Source organism: Dromiciops gliroides, chromosome 3 (assembly GCF_019393635.1).
Source record: "Dromiciops gliroides isolate mDroGli1 chromosome 3, mDroGli1.pri, whole genome shotgun sequence".
NCBI lineage: Eukaryota > Metazoa > Chordata > Mammalia > Microbiotheria > Microbiotheriidae > Dromiciops > Dromiciops gliroides.
Window position 1 is genome coordinate 653605885 of NC_057863.1, and position 19325 is coordinate 653625209.

A 19325-nucleotide genomic window follows, 5' to 3' on the forward strand; every position below is an offset into this window, starting at 1 on the left:
GTCAGAAGAAGCAATACCAGGATACTCGCAAGGTCTCGCTGAAGAATTTTAGAATCAACTACATGAAGAGGGAGACACTGGCATAAACCACCCAGCATGGTATGCCCATATCAAAGAAGGTGCTGTGCTTGATAAGCAAAGCAGAACTGCAGTAGCTCAAAAGAAATGTGAGGTGCACAAATTTAGAAACATTTCCATTCCAAATGCTCATAAGGACTGTTTGTTCCAACCCAGGGTAAAGCCTTCCAGGTTCATATTAGTCTGATCAGCCACTGCTGGACACGCTATACCTTGACCCCACATAGTAATTTTGGTCCTCTCCAAGGACGAAGGACAACAACCAATCAACTGGGCATCTAGAGCTCAGGTCTCTAGAAGAGGTTACACTAGGGCAATACAGTCCATAAGAAAAGAAGATCTATCAGCTCTAAGAACTCATTTAGCATTTAAAGGATACAGAAATTCCAACTCACTTGGGTCCTGCTGGTCAAGAATATAGAGCCATGTCCCTCCTCAGTGTTCCCCTCTTGGGCAAGTACAGAGTCCTCAGAAGGCAGAGCTGGGAAGGAAAATGTAAAAGATCAGTATTTTGCAAGTGCCAAAGAGCCCCTACATACGTTTCCTCCCTTGGGAAAAGGGAGTAACAATATTCCTTCAAGACCCAGGATCTGTCGCCTGCCCTGAATCGTTAAAGGCCCTGAGAAGACTCTACCCTGAGACTAAACCTAGAAGGATAATGAAAACCCACCTAAACTCATTACTCAGGGATGAACTCTACCCCCTCCTTCACCATCATGATTCAAAGCTCACTCCCTGTGCCCAACTGCCCGATCCCTTATTCCCATTCCCCTGAAACCAAACCCACTGAAGTCCTACTTCAAAGCTACCAAGCCCCACCACTGGCTCTCTGGCAAAGCCGCTCCAGATTCAACAAACTTACTTTCATCTTAAATGGTTCCTCTCCCACTCCTTTCATCTGCTGGCAATCCCTGGCTCCCTTGTGATGACACAGTTTCCTTGGCTTCCAGTGTCGGCTGCACCCTCACTCCTTCCCTCCAATTTACTAGCTGGGGTAGGGAAGTTGCAGTATTCCTTTCCCCCCACGGCCACTTCCAGATTCCCCCTCAACCACCGTCAGTAACCTCTCCTCCTTTGAGGCCCACTCAATCCATATCTACCAGCCAGTCAAAATTCTGGGAGCTGTTGTCCACCAACCACCAGGCCACTCCCCTTCTTTCCTCAATGAGCTCCATACCTGGCTCAGCACCTTCTCCCTCCACAACTCCTGTTCTCATACTGGGGGATTTCACCATACACACCCCTCCCCCTCAAGCATGCTTACCTCCCAGCGCCTCATATTTCATATGAGTAAGTACTCATTTCACCCCACTCCAGCCACAGATGGTCAGGGCGCTGGCCTTGTCATCACATACACATGCACCACATCCATGTTCATGGACTCTGAAACTCCCTTATCGGATCACAATCTATTTTTACTCCATGTCATGCTATTATTATGTACAGTGTTCTCCTAGTTCTGCTCACTTTACTGTACTTGAGTTCACATAACTTCCTAGAATTTTCTGAAACCATCCCCCTTCATCATTTCTTATCATATTCCATCATAATCATATACTACAACTTGTTTAGCCATTTCCTAGTTGATGGGCATCACCCTAAATTCCCAATTTTTGCCAAAATTGTTCTGAGAATTGTTGTTATACAACCAAAAAAAAGTTGTGACAAATATTTTTCTATGTATACTTTCTTTTCTTTTAACTCTTTGGAATACAAACCTGGCAGTGACATTACTGGGACAAAGAGCCTTTTGGACATAGGTCCCAATTGTTCTTCCAACAAATTTTGCTATTTTTTCTGACTCTTTAAAATAATTCTTTGGTGGTTTGATTTGTATGACACTGGACTGATTAATTTAGGGAATACTGCCATTTTTATTATATTGGCTCAGACTAACCATTAGCAATTTGGACCAATTCACAGTTCCACCAAGAATACATTAGGGTACCTATCTTTTCCATATCCCCTATAGCCAACTGTCCTTTCCTTTTTTCTGTCATGTTAACCAATCTGACGAATGGCAGATGCTACATCAGAGTTGTTTTAATTTGCATTTATCTAATTATTAGTGATTTAGGGCATTTTTTCATGACTATTGACAAGCTTTAATTTCTTCTGAAACTGCCTATTTGTATCTTTTGACCATTTATCAACTGGGTAATGGCTCTTACTTTTATATAATTATCCCAGGTCCTTACATATTCGAAAAATGAAGCCTTTATTGGAGAAACTTGCTGTAGTTTTTCTCCCAGATTCCTTTTTTCTTTCATTTTGGCTGTATTGATAGTTTGTGCAAAAATATTTTAATTTAATTTAATCAAAATTATCCATTTTTCCTCCCACAATCTTCTTTATATCTTGTTTGGTCATGAATGCTTCCTTTATCCATAGATCTTTCAGGTAATTTTTTCTCATGCTCTCCTAATTTATTTATGACATCACTTTGTATGTCTATAGTGGACTTATTTTAAGGTTACTTTGGTATACTATAGGAGATGTTGGTATGTGCCTAATTACTTTCTTTTTTTTTTTTTTTCGGGGCAATTGGGGTTAAGTGACTTGCCCAGGGTCACACAGCTAGTAAGTGTCAAATGTCTGAGGCCGGATTTGAACTCAGGTACTCCTGAATCCAGGGCCGGTGCTCTATCTACTTCGCCATCTAGCTGCCCCTAATTACTTTCTTTTTAAAAAATTGTTCAGTATTTTATTATTTTCCAGTTACATATAAGGATAGTTTTCAACATTTGTTTTCATAGGATGTTCAGTTCCAAATTTTTCTCTCACCCTCCTTTCCCTCCCTCCCCAAGACAGAAAACAATCTAATATGGATTACATATACACAATCACATTAAACATATTTCTGCATTAGTCATATTGTGAAAGAAGAGTCAGAGGGTCTGTGCCTAATTTATGTCAAATTTTTTCTAGTTTTTATATAATTTTTTTGTTAAATACTGAGTTTTTGACCCAATAGTTTAGATTTTGGAGTTTACCAACATGAGGTTACTGTGATCATTTACTCTTGCATATTGCAACCTAATCTATTCCATTGATCATTTACACTTTCTTATCTATAATCAGATTGGTTCAAAGAAGACCACTTTGTAACATAGTTTTGAGATCTGGTACTGTGAGGCTGCTGCCCAAGTTGTTTTTTCCCCATGAATTCCACTGATATTCTTGACTTTCTGTTCCTCCAGATGAATTTTGTTATTTTTTTTTATTTCTATAAAAGAAGTCTTCGGTCCTTTGATTTGTATGGCACTGAATAAATTAATTCAGGAAGTATTGCCATTTTTATTATATTGGCTCAGCCTACCCATGAGTAAGTAATATTTCTTCAATTGCTTATATGTCCATGTGTGGAAAATGTTTTATAATCGTGTTCATATAGTTCCTTTGTGTGTCTTGGCAGGTAGACTCCCAAGTGTTTCATACTCCCTGCAGTTATTTTAAATGGAATTTCTCTTTCTATCTCTTGCTGCTGGGTTTTATTGGTGAAATATAGAAATTGTCATGATTTATGTGGGTTTATTTTATAAACTATAACTTTGCTAAAGTTAATTGTTTCAACTCACACTTTTTACTTGAACATCTAGTAAACCATCATCTGCAAAAAGTGAAAGTGTTGTTCCCTGTTGCCTATTCTTATTGCTTCAGTATCTCTTTTTGTGTCTGTGTCTTATTGCTACAGTTAGCATTTCAAGTATAGTATTGAATAATAATGGTGATAATGGACACCCTTGCTTCATCCCTCATCTTACTGGAAAGGCTTCTTGTTTATTACCACTATAGATAATACTTGGTTTTGGTTTTAATTAGGTACCACTTAAAGTTTTAAGGAAAGCTCCATTTATTCCTATACTTTCCAGTGTTTAACTTTGTCAAGAACATTTACCGCATCTATTTTTTTTTAAGCTTTTTTTTTTTAAAGTGAGGCAATTGGGGTTAAGTGACTCGCCCAGGGTCACACAGCTAATAAGTGTTAAATGTCTGAGGCTAGATTTGAACTCAGGTCCTCCTGACTCCAGGGCCGGTGCTCTATCCACTATGCCACCTAGCTGCCCCTATTGCATCTATTACTATAATCATATATATGATTGTTGTTTTTGTTATTGACATGGTCAATTATGCTTTATAGTTTTCCTAATATTGAAGAAACCTTGCATTCCTGGTACAAATCCAACCTGGTTATAGTGTATAACATTTGTGATATATTGCTGTAGTCTTCTTGCTAGTATTTTATCAGGCTAGAGAAGCACTGTAGAATATGGAGACAAGATTCCTCTCTCCCTGCTGGTCCAGATCCCACATGGATTTAACACAAGTGGTGGATTTAGGTGGTGATGTAAGAAACAGTAGCAGCTTGGGAGTTCTCAAGCCAGAGATGGTAAGGGGATCTGGAAACTACTCAAAACAGGGACCCTGGTACTATTATTGGATGCAGAACCAGATGCTTTTTTGACCACTCCATTGCCTATACTCATTTCTGGATCATAGTTCAAGGGTGAAGTGTCTGAGGCCAGATTTGAACTCAGGTCCTCCTGACTCCAGGGCTGGTGCTCCATCCACTGCGCCACCTAGCTTTTCTGACAATGACATCTTAAAATACAAAACTGGCCAAATGGTAGGTAAAAGAGCCACAAAAATTCACTGATGAAAGGAAATGTCTTAAAAAGTAGAACTGGTCAAATGGAAAAAGAGATACACAAGCTCACTGAAGAAAATCATTCCTTAAAAATTAGAATTCCACAAGTGGAAACTAATGACTTCATGAAACATCAAAAAACAAAGTGAAAATAAAGAAAAAATTGAAGAAAACCTGAAATATCTCATCAGAAAAACAACTAAGCTGGAAAATAGATCGAGGAGAGATAATATAAAAAATTAATGGAATAGCTGAAAGCCAGGATCAAAAAAGAGCCTAAAAGTAATATTTCAAGAAATTATGAAGGAAAATTGCCCTGATATCCTAGAATCAGAGGATAAAATAGAAATTGAAAGAATCCATAAATCAACTCCTAAGAGATCCCAAAATGAAAACTCCCATGGATATTATACTCAAATTCCAGAACTTCTAGGTCAAAGAGAAAATACTGAAAGCAATAAAAAAAAAAGAAAATTTAAATACTGTAGAATCACAGTCAGGATCACACAAGATTTGGCAGCTACCACATCAAAAAAGTGGAGGGCTTGGAATATGATATTCTGGAAGGAATAAGAGCTGGGATTGCAAACAAGAATAACCTAGCCAGGAAAATGGAGAATAATCCTTTGAGGGAAAAATAGATATTTAATGAAATAAAGGGCTTTCAAGTATTCATGATAAAAACAAACAAAAAAAACAAACCAGAGCTGAATAGAAAATGTGATTTTCCAAGACAAGAATGAAGAGAAGCATAAAAAAGTAAATGTGAAAGAGCAATCATAAGGGACTCAATAAGGTTAAACTGTTTACCTTTCTGTATGGGAAGATGATACACTGATCTTCTAAGAACTTAATCATTATTAGGGAATTTAGAAAGATTTTACAGAGTTTAGGAATGAGAATATATGGGATAATGTAAAAAAAAAATGGATAGGTAGGAAAGAGGAATACCCTGTGAAAAGGTAGAAGGAAAAGTTAGAATGGGAAAATTCCCTTACACAAAAGAGGCACACAGGAAAGAGCTTTTACAATGGAGGGGGAAAAGATGGTGGGGGCAACAGAGGGCAACACTTAAACCTCATTCACATCTAAAGTGGTTCAAAGAGAGAAGATACACACACAAATTTAACTGGTAATAGAAATCCATCCTAACCAACAAGGAAGTAGAAGGGGAAGGCAATAAGAGAAAGTGTGTGCGTATGTTGGGGGGGGCAGATAAAAGAAGTCAGTGGTTAGAATTAAAACAGACTTTACAGGGGGGACAAGACAAAAGAGAAAGACAGAGAGGCAGTGGGGCAGAAGGGAGAGAGATAAACAGAAGAGGATGGAGGGTAATACACAGTTACCAATCATATCTGTGAAATGAATGGGATGAACTCATCCATAAAATGAAAGTGGATAGCAGAATGAATTAGAAAACAGAATCCAACAATATGTTCTTTACAAGAAACATACTCGAAACAAGAAGACACATAAAGAGCTGGAGCAGAATCTATTATGCTTCAGCTGAAGTTTAAAAAAAAAAGTCAGGTCATGATGGAAAATGCTCTCTATATCCAGAAAAAAGAATTGTGGGCTCTGGATGCAGATTGAAACATACTGTTTTTACTTTTTTTTGTTTGTTTTTTCTTTCTTGACGTTTTTCACTTTTGTTCTGATTCTTCTTTCACAAGACTACTGCAGAAATATGTTTAATGTGATTGTACATATATAACCTATATCAGATTGTTTGCTGTCTTGGGGAGGGGGGAAGGGAGGGAGAAAAATTTGGAACAAGAAATCTGATAAAAATGAATGTTGGGGGCAGCTAGATGGCACAGTGGATAGAGCACCTGCCCTGGAGTCAGGAGTACCTGAGTTCAAATCTGGCCTCAGACACTTAATACTTACTAGCTGTGTGACCCTGGGCAAGTCACTTAATCCCAATTGCATCACTTAAAAAAAAATGAATGTTGAAAACTATCTCTACATGTAACTGGAAAATAATAAAATATTTTTATGATTAAAAAAAAAAAAGGTCAGGTTTAGCAATCATGATCTCCGACAAAGCAAAAGCAAAAATAGACCTAATTAAAAGGGATTAAGAGGGAAACTACATCTTGCCAAAAGGCACCATAGACAATGAAGTAATATTAATATGAAACACATTACACCAAATAGCACAGATCCAAATTCTTAAAAGAAAAGTTAAATGAACTACAGGAAGAAATAAATAGTAAAACTATACTAGTGGGGAACCTCAACTTTCTCCTCTTAGAGCTGGATAAATCTAACCATAAAATAAATAAGAAAGAAGTGAAGGAGATGAGCAGAATCTGAGAAAAGTTAGATATGATAGACCTTTGAAGAAACTGAATGGGAATAAAAAGTTTTTCACAGCTGTACATGGCACCTTCACAAAAACTGACCATGTTTTAAGGCAGAAAACCCCCACAACCAAAGGCAGAAAAGTAGAAATATTAAATGCATCCTTTTCAGACCATAATGCAATAAAAATTAAATTTAATAAAGGGCCATGGGAGCATGGCTAACGGTCCACTGGAAACTAAATAATTTAATCCTACATAATGTGTGGGTCAAAAAACAAATGATAGAAACAATAATTTCATTAAAGAGGATAATGACAATGAGATAACATTCCACAACTTGTGGAATTCAGCCAAAGCAATATTTAGGGGAAATTTTATATCCCTAAATGCCTAATCAATAAAAGAGATAAAGAGTAGTTCAAAGAGTTGAGCATGCAACTAAAACAAGTTAGAAAAAAAAACAAATTAAAACTCCCCAATTAAACACCAAAAATGGAAATTCTGAAAACCAAAGGAGAGAGTAATAAATTGAAAGTAAAAAATCCATTGAACTAATAAATAAAACCATGAAAAAAACCCCCAACAAATTAGATAAACCATTGGTTAATTTGATTTTTAAAAAGAAGAAAATCTCTGTTGTCCAGGGGGAAATTACACAGCAATAGACTTATATTGTGGCTAGCTTTATTAGTTCCTTTGGTATCTCTATAACTAATTTCCAAATCATGGCAACAAAATTATGAGTTTACTTCAAGTAACACACAAGACTCTTAGCAGGCAGGTCATCCATAGCGAGGCTGTTCACCTGTGCTATAAAGAACATGCTCCTAAATTGTAAAGCATTTCCTATTCTGAGACCCTACTGCAAAGAACTGGCTAATAAATGAAAATTTTAAAGAAAAAACCCATGAAATTACTACAATGAAAAATGAAAAGGGTGAATGCACCACCAATGAAGATGAAATTAAAGCTATTATTAAGAATTATTTTGCCCAATTATATGCCAGTAAAACTGACAATCTAAGTGAAATGGATGAATATTTACAAAAATATAAGCTACCCAGATTAACAGAAAAGGAAATAGAATATTTAAATAACCCTATCTTAGGGGAAAAAAAATGAAACAAGCCATCAATGAGCTCCCTAAAAAACCAAAAACCCAGGACCAGATAGATTCACAAGTGAATTCTACCAAATATTTAAGGAAAAATTAATGCTAATACCAAGAGAAATTATTTGGAAAAAACTAAAAGAGTTCTACCAAATTCCTTTCATGACGCAAGTGTTTTGATACCTAAACCAGGGAGAGAAAAAATGGAGAAAGAAAATGATAGACCAATTTCCTTAATGAACAGCAATGCAAAATTTTAAAAGAAAATACTAGTGAATAGAGTATACTGATATATCACAAAAATCATACACTGCTGAGGAAAATTAATATGTGAATCCATCTATTTCTTCAGGTCCCACTTCTGAACATCAGGCAGTTTCTGAAGGGTATTAAGTAAGGAATTTAGTGCCTGAGCAAGGGACTCTTGCATCTGTTAACAACCACATAAGCAGAAGCCAGCTTGAGCCAAGCCCCACCTCAAGACTAGTGTGTCCTCTCATCAATGTTTAGGGTGACCTGGTCTCCAACAGGGATATCAAGCCAGTTTTTGAGATGGCTTATGTTCTTCTTGCCATGATTACTAGTCAGCTGGTCGATGTTACAACTAGCATTCCTTGAGTTTTAGGGGCATGATCAACTGCAACTGAAAGCCAACCAACTTTCCCTAGCTACAGACTATTCTTGAAGATTGGTCCAGACCCTGAACAATGAAGTAAAAGGGAGGAACAGAGAATAATAACTAACCCAATTCCTTATTAAAATGTCCGCCAATCCAGGTCCTTATGCTTGCTGGGGGGTGGGGTATGTGTGTGTGTGGGGGAGAGACTCCAAATGATATACTGTCAACTCAATCAGAAGAAAGACACACCTAGCTTTAAAAGGTGAAGTGGGCCCTCCCTTTGAGTCTTTGGTGCAAATGTAGTCTAGCAATAAAACCCTTTTCTTACCAGGTTGCATTCTCGGCTAATAAAGGATATCTCCCTCAGAGAATTGTGTCACTCTGTCCTTTGTTAAATTACTAGCAACACTTCCAACACTACAACAGCTGGGATTTATAACAGGAATGCAAGGCTACTTCAATATTAGGAAAACTTATCATAATTGACTATATCAATAACAAAAATCATGTCACATTAATATATGCAAAAAAGCCTTTGACAACATACACCTCTCCTTACTATTTTTTTTTAATTGGTGAAGCAATTGGGGTTAAGTGACTTGCCTAGGGTCACACAGCTAGTAATTGTTAAGTGTCTGAGCTCGGATTTGAACTCAGGTCCTCTTGAATCCAGGGCCAGTGCTCTATCCATTGCACCATCTAGCTGCCCCTCTCATTACTATTAAAAACAATAGAAAGCATAGGAATCAACAGGACCTTTTCATAAGTAACATTTATCTAAAACCAAGAGCAAGCATTAACAGAAATGGGGATAAACTTGAAGCCTTCCCAATAAGTTTGGGAGCGAAGCAAGGGTGTCCATTATCACCAGTATTATTCAGTGTTGTATTATAACCACAAGCTATAGCAATAAGACAAGAAAAAGAAATTGAAGGAAGAAAATTGGGCAATAAAAAGCCAAAACTATCACTCTTTGCAGAAGATATGATGGTATATTGAGAGATGCCTAGAGAATCAACTAAAAACTACTTGAAACAATGAACAACTTCAGGAAAGCTGTAGGCTATAAAATAAACCCATATAAATCATTAGTATTTCTATCTACTTCCAACAAAATCCAGCAGCAAGAGATACAGAGAGAAATTCCACCTAAAATAACTGTAGGCAATATAAAATACTTGGGAGTCTATCTGCCAAGATATACCCAAGGATTATATGAATATAACTACACGACACTTTTCACACAAATAAAGACAGATCTAAACATATGGAGAAATATTAACTGCTTGGGGTAGGCCAAGATAATATAACAACAGGTCTACCTAAGTTAATTTACTTATTCAGTGCCATACCAAGTAAATTACCAAAAAAATTATTTTATAGAGACAGAAAAAAATAGCAACAAAATTAATCTGGAAGAAAAAATAATATCAAAAGAATAAGAATAAAAGGGAAAGATGGCAGCCTAACATTTCCAGATTTCAAACTATATTACAAAGCAGTAACCATCAGAACATTCTGGTAGATGCTAAGAAATAAAGTGGTGGAAAAGAAGAATAGATACACAATAGTCATAACCAAAGTCATCTAACATTTGATAAACCCAAATCCAAGCTTTGGGGGTAAGAACTCAACATTTGACAAAAATTACTTGGAAAACTGCAAGCATTTTGGCAGAAGGTAGGCACAGAACAACATCTCACATCATATATCAAGTTACAGTCAAATTGGATAAATGAAGTACACATAAAGGATGATGTCATAAGTAAAGGGAACATGGAAAAATGTACCTCTCAGATCTGTGAATGAGGTCAGAGTTTATGATAAAACTAGAAATAGAGAGGATTACTGGAAGTAAAACGGATTTTGAAGACAAGAATTTAAAAAGCCTTTTGCACAAACAAAACCAATGGAGCCAAAATTAGAAAGAAAACAGGAAACTAGGAGGAAAATTTACAATAATTTTTTTTCTAATAAAGGCCTCATTTCTCAAATCTATTTACAACTGATCCAAATTTATAAAAATGACAGTCATCGATTGATAAATGAGTCAAGGATGTGAACTGGTATTTTTCAGAACAAATCAAAGCTATCAACAGTTACATGAAAAACTGCCCTAAATCATTACTGATTAAAGAAATGCAAATTAAAATAACTCTGATACACCTCACACCTAACTAACTGGCTGACATGACAGTATAGGAAAAGGACAAATGCTGGAGAGGATATGGAAAAATTGAGATACTAATGCACTGTTGGTGAAATTGTGAACTAATCCAACCATTCTGGAGAATAATTGAAACTATGTCCCAAAGTTTATAAAACTGTGTATATCCTTTGACCCAGAAATACCTCTATTAGATATGCATACCAAAGAAAGGGGGCAGACCTATTTGTACAAAAATATTTATAGCAGTTCTTTTTGTGGTGGCAAAGAATTGGAAACACAGAGGATGACCATCAGTTGGGGAATGGCTGAATAAGTTGTGGTATGTGATTGTGATTAAATACTATTGTGCTGTAAAATGACAAGCAAGATGTTTTGAGAAAAAGCTGGAAAGACATGAACTCATGCAAATTGAAGGGAACAGAACCTGAAGAACATTGGACACAGTAAAAGCAATATTGTAATGGGCAGCTAGGCGGCGCAGTGGATAAAGAAACCGGGCCTGGATTCAGGAAGACCTGAGTTCAAGTGCGGCCTCAGACACTTGACACTTATTAGATGTGGGACCCTGAGTAAGTCACTTCACCCTCATTGCCCTGCAACAACAACAAAAATTTTTAAAAATTAAGTTTTTTAAAAATTGTAAAGATGATTAATTGTGAGAGAATTAGCTGCTCTGAGTAGGGCAATGATCCAAGACAATTCCAAAGATTAAAGCATACTTTTAAAAAAATGTCTTTGTTATTATTGGTTTGTGGGTTTTTTTGCAATTCGGCTAACATGGAAATTGCATGATTTCACATTTATAACCTATATCGAATTTCTTGCTTTCTCAAGGAGAGGAAAGGGGCAGGAAGGAGAGAATTTAAGTCAAAATCTTTTAAAATAATTGTTAACATGTTTACATATACTTGGGTAATGTTTAACGAAATAAAAATATTTTTTTAAAAAAAGGCTCCTTCCCCACCCACTTCTTTGACAGTGGTCACGCCTTTCCCCTTGGGGCCAAAGAATGTGCCCCTTCCCCAAAGTCTGCAGCCTTCCCCTCGGGCCCCTCCTGTTTCAACCCCCTTCCCATCTTTCACTCACAACCACCAAGGAGCCCACACTGCGGGGGAGCGGAGGGGGAGGGGGGCCGTCATACTCCCTCTCCAGTTCTACCTATCACACCTGTCCCGCTCTTTCCCTCCCCAACTACCCTCCTAGGGTAACGGGGCTGCTCCCCCGGGCCTAGCACAACCTCCGGCCTCCCCGACCTGATCACGCGGGGGTGTGGGCGGCACCGCAGGAATAGGCAGGGATTCTGGGGCTCAGGGGCCTCTTCCAGCTCTGAAGACGTAGGAGCACCCTTCCCCCAGGCCGAGGAAGTACGCATGCGCCCAGACCTACGTTTCCCAGGATGCTCATACAACGTCTATCACCACCACCCCCGCCCCTCCTTCACCTCATTCCCTCAATTCTCACAGATTGGGGTAATGTGGGTTCTCCCAAAATTCCTGATTGGACACAAGATGGTTACATGCAGGGGCAAAGGCTGTCAAGCCTGGGAAGGACGGTTAGGCTGTAACTCTTTACTGCGCTTGCCCCGGAAGGGTAGAGCGGACGCTCACGGCGCTCTCGCGACTGCCAATCAGAGGACACGCTGAACTCCCGCGACAAAGGTCACCCTACGCTCCCGTCAATCAGAGGACGCGCTACCCTCCATTCTATCAGAGGATAGGATAGGATACTCTCCCGTCACTCAGAAGACACGTTACGCTCCCGCCTATCAGGAAGCACATAACCTTCCTGTCCACCAGAGACCGCGTTACTCTCCCACCAATCAGAGGACGCGCTTCCCTCCATCCTATCAGAGGATAGGATAGGATACTCTCCCGTCACTCAGAAGACACGTTACGCTCCCGCCTATCAGGAGGCACATAACCTTCCCGTCAACCAGAGACCGCGTTACTCTCCCACCAATCAGAGGGCGCGCTTCCCTCCATCCATTAGAGGACCGGCTTTCCGCCGCCAATTAGAGGGCTTAGTTCCCTCTGCTCTCTGGGGCGAGCTGCTTTTTGGGGTGACGTTTGAGCCCCGAAGTGACGTGAACCACCTTCCTTCCTCCTGCGTCTCTGTGGGGCTTGGGTGAGGGGAGTGGGACAGAAGAAAAGGAATAAGGAGGGGAGGAAGGAGGTCTTCAAGTTCACTTTATTTCCAAGCCTTACTCCACCTGCTGCTTCTCCTGCTTATAGTTTGTCCCTTAGGGCAGGACCTGCGGCTTTTAACCCCTTTGGGACCCCACCCTCTAAATCCTAGTAGGGCAGCCCCCCTCCCCAAGGGGAAGACGCTTCCCCCTCCGGGGTCCTGCTCCCTCCCCGCTCAGCCTGAAGAGGACCAAGACGCGGCCCAGGAGGGAATGTCCCCTGGACCCCGGAGCCCCCCACTGCAGGTGAGTGCAGCGCAACCACAGACTTGACCGACGTCAGCAAACGTGGTCGTTTCCATAGATGTAGAGGATTGTCTGTGAAGCTGCCTCTCTCTCTTACCTAATTATCATTTCTTTAAAAAAAAGAAATATGAGACAGAATAGAGAAATAACAGCACTGCCCTGCCCCCTTTCTGCTTTGAATATTTTATTAGCTCTTTTTCATTTCTAGCAATAACTTCCCCCTGCCCCCCTAACTGGCTGCCCTCTTGTTTTTGATTTTTAAGTTCTCCCTCATTACAACTGACTTCATTAATCTCTATTACACAGAGATCCTTTTGATGTAGGAGGCGAAAAAAGGGTTAATAGAAAAAACCCAAGATCCAAGCTCTAGTTCAGATATTAGCTCTAAAAGGGAGTCAGATCCCAGTTAATGGATAACATGTTAGGTTTTTGTACCCACAGTGATCAACGTCCATAACGGGCCACAAAGGGTCAGGTCAAAATAACAATAAAGGAAAAAGACAACCTATAGAAACTCTAATGAAAAATGATTATATTTTTAAAGTAGCCATGGGAATCAGAAAGAGACATGCGCAGAAAAGGCCAAATTTGTCCCCAGAGTCACCTTATGATGTGTAAACCCCCAAGACACACCTCCACTGAGAAAGGTACCCATCTTGGGGGTTGGCTTAGGACCCCAGGAACTCCAAATTAGGATAAGCCCTCCCCTGTACCTCCCAGAAGTGGAGAATATAATGAGAAGGACAGACCCTCCCCTGTACCTCCCCAAGGTGGAGATTATTATAATGAGACTGATAATCAATTTGTTCATACTATAAATGTAACTAACTGTCTTTCCTTTCCTTATTTGAGAGATACCTTTCCAATATTCTGGTTCTCTCCTTGTGGTCATCCACAGTATTGCAATAAAACGGGAAACTGAGTCTCTGAGTCTTGTAATTCTTTTGGGACGACTCACAATCAATTTCACCCCAAATTCTATCCCATATCACTTTCTTTGCCCTCTGCATTCCTTGCACTCACACTTGCCCTTCTTCCCCTTCCTCTGTTTCTTTTTTCTTTTTTTCTTTCTTTCTTTTTTTTTTTTTTGGCCAGGCAAGGAGGGTTAAATGACTTGCCCAGGGTCACAGCTAGTAAGTGTCAAGTGTCTGAAACTGGATTTGAATTCAGGTCCTCCTGAATCCAGGGCCAGTGTTTTATCCACTGCACCACCTAGCTGCCCCCTATGTTTCTTTTTTCAAAGCTCTTCCTTGTACCGACTGAAAGTCAAGAAAAAACACTTCACCTACGTCTCCTGTCTGGACATGGCTTGAGCAGAACCCTGAAGTCTTCCCTAGCCATTTTTTCCATTGCAATGTTGTACTCGGAGCAAAAGTCCTCCCCCTGGTCCATTCTGCCTTAGTTCACACGAGGCTTCCTACGTGTCTCTGAATCCCTCCAATTTGCCATTTATAGGTCAAGTCAATAAACACTTAGAAAGTGGCTACTTTGTGCTAGCCACTGTTCAAATCTTTTGTGGATATAAAGGAAGGAAAATCAGTCCCTGCTTTCAAAGGAGCTCCTGGTCTAATGTGGAGACATGTAAGCAGCTGTGCCCATAAGAGCTCTAGACAGTGTAGGTGGGAGAAGGATCCAGCAGTTTCAGAGACCAGGAAAAGCTTTGCTTTTAGGTGAGACTTGCAGGAAGCCAGGAGGTGGAGGTGAGAAGGAGGGAGAACATTCCAAAGCAGGAAGGCCCAGAGCCAGGACCCAGGCAGGGTCTTAGCCGGGTCTCAGCCGAGAGGTTGGTGTCAGTGGGGGGGGGGGGGGGAGATGAGGTGTACACAGACTGGAAGGTGTTTGGGCCTAGTTAGATGGCACCTTCTGTATTCCAAGTGTCTCACAAATATTATCTTATTTGAACAGGTTACAAGACTTTTCAGGGTCCTTGCTCCCCAAGGTCAGATAAAGCAGCACAGGATATAGGCAGGCAGGTAAACTGCAGTTTATTGAGTAGTGGAATAATGTGGTTGTACCTTTGGTACAGGAAAATCACTCTTTTGGCTAAAGGAAGATGCACTGGATTTGGGAGGGGGGCTCATCTTGAGGCAGGCCAATCCACTAACAAGCTATTGCTATAGTCTAAAGATGAGGTGATGAGGGTCTGCATCAAGGTGCGTGCAATATAAGATAAAGTACTTTTATTTGAGAGATGTTGCTGAAGTGAAATGAAGAGGTATTGGCAACAGACTGGATAAGGGGGATAATAGATAGGAGTCAGGGCAGCTAGGTGGCACAGTGGATAAAACACCAACCCAGGATTCAGGAGGACCTGAGTTCAAATTTGGTCTCAGACACTTGACACTTACTAGCTGTGTGACCCTGGGCAAGTCACTTAACCCTCATTGCCACACCAAAAAGAGAGAAAGAGAGAGAGGAATCTAGGATGACACTTAAGTTTTGAACTCCAGGGACTTGGAGGTTGGTGTTGCCCTTAACAGTAATAGGGAGGGTGGGAGTGTGAGGGGACCTTTGGGGGGCCAGATAATGAGTTCCATTATGGGCGTGTTGAATTTAAGATATCTACCAGACATCTACTTTGTCTGAAAGGAAATTGTGATCAGAGGTGATTGAGACTGAGTGGCCTCAGTTTTTAAAAGAAAATAAGAGACAAGACATTCAGATGAGATTGTTGGTCAATAGTCAATAAAAATTTATTAAGTGTTTATGATATTCCAGGCATTGTGCTAAAGACTGAAGATTCAAATGCCAAAAAAGACAATCCCTGACCTCATGGATATGACAATCTCAAGGGGAAAAACAATGCAGGAAAAGAATCCTACAAATGGAAGGGAGAGAACACTGGGGCATGGTGGAGAAGTCAGTCAGAAGGATTCATGGCCCACCTAATCAGAGGCAGAAGGTAGGGATGAGGTAGAGTATGAAAGCTGGTAAGATGTTACAGGAAGATGTCCCAGCAATAAGCTGCTTGGGGAATAGTGCAGATGCCCTTCAGAGAAGTCTAAAAGTAGTGGCATCAGCTGAGCTTTCTCTGTAGATGTAGTTTGGAGTTCATGGCCTAACCCCGTGGTGGTGAAGGATGCCTGTGGGAGGTTTGAGAAGGAAGAGGTTAGCAACAGCTTCAGTTGTGAGTTAGAAAATCAATTAGACATGAACTATCAATCAATAAAATTACTGCCTTCCTCTAGTGAGAGCCCTTACCATGAATAAATACTATGTAGTGAAGAATTGTGACTCAAGAGGCCCTAGTGAAAAGGAAAGGTTTGTAAATTCTTGGCAATCTTAAAAAGGTGGGAAGAGACTAATAAATGCCTTAATTGCTTAGAAGTTAAATAATTAAGAAATAAAAGGAAGTTAAAGGAGAAATATGAATTTCAAAAAAAGCATAAATAAGATGTGTTAAAGATCAAAATGATGAAAGTTAAAGGACAATTTTATCCACATGATCTAGAATTGTTCCTAAGTAATACAACCTCTGAAAAAGCAAATCATAAGCCTAATGGAAATGACAGATAATGAAATGAAAAGAGCATCAGATAAGAAAGCATTGGCCAAGCCTGTGTTCTTCATGTAGCAGGTTTAGAAAAATAGATCACCCCTCTCAAGTATCAAGGCATTTTCACATCTGTCCAGTCTCTTGTATTTCATCTGTCAGTCTACCCTTTTTTTTTTTTTTTTTTGGTGAGTCAGTTGGGGTTAAGTGATTTGTCCAGGGTCACACAGCTAGTAAGTGTTAAGTGTCTGAGGTCAGATTTGAACTCAGGTCCTCCTGACTCCAGGGCCAGTGCTCTATTCGCTGTGCCACCTAGCTGCTCCCATCAGTCTACCTTTTAACTCATTATCCTGACTTCTGCTCTCCAATGTCTTAGAGTTTTAGACATATTTTTAGATTACTTCTCATAAGCTGGAATTTTTTTTTCATGAATTAGTTCAGTCTCCAACCCCAGGTAATAAAATATTACATTGTTAATAAATGAAGTAACCCTCTTTTCCCCATCATCATTATTCATTTCTATGTAATGAAATATGAAATTTTAAAAACATTTTTATTGATATTTTTAAACTTAAAAAATTTTAATACTGTTTTTCCCAATTACATGGAAATACAATTTTAAACATGCATTTAAAAAAAATTTAATCCAGATTTTCTCCCTGCCTCCTTCACTTTCCCCCTCCCTAAAACAGTGAGCAATTTGATATAGATAATATATGTACAATCATATATAACAGATTTCCTGATTAGTCATGTTGTGAAAGAAGAAACAGAACAAAAGAGAAACACACACATAAGGCAACGAGGTGACACAGTGGATAAAACACCAGCCCTGGATTCAGGAGGACCTGAATTCAAATGTGGCCTCAGACACTTGACACTTATTAGCTGTGTGACCCTGGAAAAGTCACTTAACCTTCATTGCCCTTTATAAAAAAAAAAAAACTAACTAAATAAAAAATAAAGTGAAAATAGTATGCTCCTGTCTGCATGCAGACTAAACCACTTCTTTGGGTGTGGATCGCATTTTCCATCATGAGTCCTTTGGAATTGTCTTGCATCATTGCATCGCTGAGAAGAGCTCTTATTAATAGTTTAGCATCACACAGTGTTGCTGGTACTGTGTACAGTGTTTTTCTGGTTCTGCTCATTTCACTTTGCATTAGTTCATGTAAGTCTTGCAAGGTTATGAAACATAAAAATTAAGGAATATATGCCATTAACAAATGAAAGCAATCATAAAGTGAAGACATGAGATATTTTGCAATAAGTTTTATCCATGGTCACCTCTGACCTTCACTATAACAATAAACAACTTTTCACTCAACTCATGATCTCATAGTACTCAGTACAGTTCAGCTTATTATTATCTCTTATGAAACTCTTCATGGTTTTTTTTGTAGATTAAACTTTATTTTAGACTTTTAGGAAAATTAAATTGTCTTTTTCTTTGTTCTCTTTTCAGTGATCAAAGATGATGTCTTTACCTCTCGAGTACACAGTACTTGACAGCTTTTCACAAACTCTTCATAGAATGTTCTTAACATCACTATGAGAATTCAGATGAAGGGAAAGTTTCACATCACCTCTCTTTCTCCTCTGTACATTCTCATATCTCATTGATTAAATACATATCTTCTTGTTTTGTTTTTTGTTTTTGGCAGGACAACAAAGATTAAGTGACTTGCCCAGTATCACACAGCTAATTGTCAGGTGTCTGAGGCCAGATTTGAACTGAGGTCCTCCTGAATTCAGGACATATCTTCTTTATTCCATAGGGAGAAGCATTTCACGATAAGATATTTGTCAACATAATTCCAACTGCAAATATAAAATGCTTTTCTCATTCCATTTACTTTTGGGGGGGGGCAATGGGGGTTAAGTGACTTGCCCAGGGTCACACAGCTAGTAAGCGTCAAGTGTCTGAGGCCAGATTTGAACTCAGGTACTCCTGAATCCAAGGCCAGTGCTTTATCCACTGCACCACCTAGCCACCCCTCCATCCTCATCCCTTCCTTATTCTCCATGCCAAGGAATTCCAGTTCTCAGAGAAGATTTGCTCTCCCATTTTGAGGAAAGGGAAGCATCATGGATCCTCAGTCAAATAGGCCTGAGGAGCTCCTGCCCAGGTGAGTGAGATGAAAGCCCATATGTGAGGGCTGTTATCACAAGAAGCACCTGTGTTGTGGTGAAGGGAAGTCCAGGCTTGGGGGCAGGAAGGCCATCTTTTTTTGATGCTTTTTAGCACCATGATGCTGGGCATGTCACTCTGAGCCTATTTTGCCATCTGTGAAATTAGGAATTGGACCCCATGACCTTTCACTTCCCTTCTGCTGATGGATCTACTGTCCTGTAAGAAGTTATTGTTTAGAACTTGAGGGCATGGAAATCTCCTGAAAGCATCCAGAAAGGGCTGAGGCTGTCCTGTCTTGGCTCTCCCCTAGACCTTCAAATCGACAAGCATTATGC

The 19325-nt window shown here is 39.5% G+C and overlaps 1 protein-coding gene across 1 annotated transcript in view; it reads right to left on the bottom strand.

Moving 5' to 3' along the window:
- The window catches only part of LOC122746905 (zinc finger protein OZF-like), a 40624-nt gene extending 28402 nt beyond the window's left edge, over positions 1-12222 (bottom strand). The window contains exons 1-2 of the mRNA XM_043992990.1: positions 12173-12222; positions 474-559 (exon numbers count right to left, since the gene is read on the bottom strand). The gene's annotated coding sequence lies outside the window, so the exon portion shown is untranslated. The remainder of the gene's footprint in view (positions 1-473; positions 560-12172) is intronic.
- Positions 12223-19325: the final 7103 nt, after the last annotated feature.